This window comes from Anolis carolinensis, chromosome 4 (genome assembly GCF_035594765.1).
Source record: "Anolis carolinensis isolate JA03-04 chromosome 4, rAnoCar3.1.pri, whole genome shotgun sequence".
NCBI lineage: Eukaryota > Metazoa > Chordata > Lepidosauria > Squamata > Dactyloidae > Anolis > Anolis carolinensis.
In genome coordinates, this window is record NC_085844.1 from 51,625,441 (window position 1) to 51,628,006 (window position 2,566).

The window sequence follows — 2,566 nt, forward strand, 5'->3', positions numbered from 1 at the left end:
ATTTTCCAAGTATTCTTCAGGGACAGTCAGTTATACAGCACATTAACAATAGGTCATTACAAAAGTGTCCATGGTGTGAATCACTGGGTAAGGTGGTTCCTTAACAAAGGATTCTGTTGATATTGCATGCATAGCTTGAAGCAGGGTCTCCTTTCCATGTCAGCCAGTTACAGCAGAAAAGATCACCTCTAAGTTGTATGTCTTTTCCTTTGATCAGAATTGTTACTGAGAAAGGCATCCACTTGGTTGTTCACATAATATATTGTTGGTTAGCTGGCTGTTGGTTAGCTGGCTGGCTGGTTAGAAACATTCCTATGCTGTCAAAGGCTTTAATGGCCGGGATCACAGGGTTGTTGTGCATTTTCCGGGCTGTATGGCCATGTTCTAGAAGCATTCTCTCTTGACATTTCGCCCACATCTATGGCAGGCATCCTCAGAGATTGTGAGTTATATACCTCACAGCCTCTGAGGATGCCTGGCATAGATGTGGGTGAAACGTCAGGAGATAATGCTTCTGGAACATGGCCATACAGCCCGGAAAATGCACAACATTCCTATAATGTTTCTCATTTAAACAAAATGCCAAGACAGTACAAAATAATTAAACATTATATTATTATACTAGCTGTGCCCGGCCACGCGTTGCTGTGGCGAAGTATGGTGGTATGGGAAATAAAGTATTGAGGAATTGGTGGTAGTTAAGGTAAAGGGTAAACTTTTCCCCTGACATTAAGTGCAGTCATGTCTGACTCTGGGGGTTGGGGCTCATCTCCATTTCTAAGCCGAAGAGCCGGCGTTGTCCGTAGACTCCTCTAAGGTCATGTGGGATGACTGCATGGAGCGGCGTTACCTTCCCGCCGGTGCAGTACCTATTGATGCACTCACATTTGCATGTTTTTGAACTTCTGGGTAGGCAGAAGCTGGGGCTAACAGTGGGGACTCTCTCCGCTCCCCCAATTCAAACCTGCGGCCTTTCGGTCCAGAGGTTCAGCAGTTCAGCGCTTTAACATGCTGCGCCATCAGGGGATATTATTTCCTAAAGGTTGTGAATATACAATATTTCTGATTGGTTTTTTTTTGTCTGTTGGAGGCAAGTATGAATGCTGCAATTAGGAAAAATGATTAGGATGTAATGGCCTTGCAGCTTTAAAGCCTGGCTGTTTCCTCCCTGAGTGAATTTTTTGTTGGGAGGTGTTAGCTGGCCCTGATTGTTTCCTGTCTGGAATTCCCTTGTTTTCAGAGTGGTGTTGTTTGCGATATTTTATGTGCTTCTACTGTCTGTGGCCCTGAGAAAACAGGATTTGCCAGACTTTGATGATGGGAATACTTTGTTGGGAGGTGTTAGCTGGCCCTGATTGTTTCCTGTGTGGAATTCCCCTGTTTATTTACTGTCCTGGTTTTAGAGATTATATTGTTCTGCATTATTCTATCCCAGAAATTATTTTATATTAAAGTAGAATCTCACTTATCCAACATTCGCTTATACAATGTCCTGGATTATCCAACGCAGTCTGCCTTTTCATAATCAATGTTTTTGTAGTCAGTGTTTTAAATTCATTGTGATATTTTAGTGGTAAATTTGTAAATACAGTACAGTAGAGTCTCACTTATCCAACATAAACGGGCCAGCAGAACGTTGGTTAAGCGAATATGTTGGATAATAAGGAGGGATTAAGGATAAGCCTATTAAACATCAAATTAAGTTATGATTTTACAAATTAAGCACCCAAACATCATGTTAGACAACAAATTTGGCAGAAAAAGTAGTTCAATACACAGTAATGCTATGTAGGAATTACTGAATTTATGAATTTAGCACCAAAATATCACGATATATTGAAAGCATTGACTTCAAAAATGCGTTGGATAATCCAGAACGTTGGATAAGCAAGTGTTGGATAAGTGAGACTCTACTGTAATTACTATATAGCATTAGTGCGCATGGAACTACTTTTTCTGTCAAATTTGTTGTATAATATGATGTTTTGGTGCTTAATTTGTATAACGATTACCTAATTTGATGTTTAATCGGCTTTTCCTGAATCCCTTCTTATTATCCAACATATTCACTTATCCTGCCAGCCTGTTTATGTTGGATAAGTGAGAGTCTACTGTATATTGATAATCTTATATTATCTGCTTAGAACTGGACTATATGAGGCCCCTTCTTCACAGCTGTATAAAATGCACACTGAAGTGGATTATATGGCAGTGTGGAGTCAAGATAATCCAGTGCAAAGCAGATAATATAAGATTATAAATGGGTTATATAGCTGTGTGGAAGGGCCTTGAGTCTACACTGCCATATAATCCAGTGCAAATTAGATAATCTCTGGAAGAAGCCTAAGTGAGGCCTAAATCTGCCTGTCTCCTAAGTGTACGCTGGCTGTCCTTTGGCTGAATTGGTTGCTAGGCGACCAAGTGGGCAGAGATTAGTCCTCTAAACTGGCAGCAATTGGATAAAAACAATTATTGCTCTCCCTCTAATTAGGACTTTATTTTTCTTTTCTTTTTGTTGTATCAACCCTGAGGCGTGGATGATGGGTTGTGTTGTCAAATTTTGAGG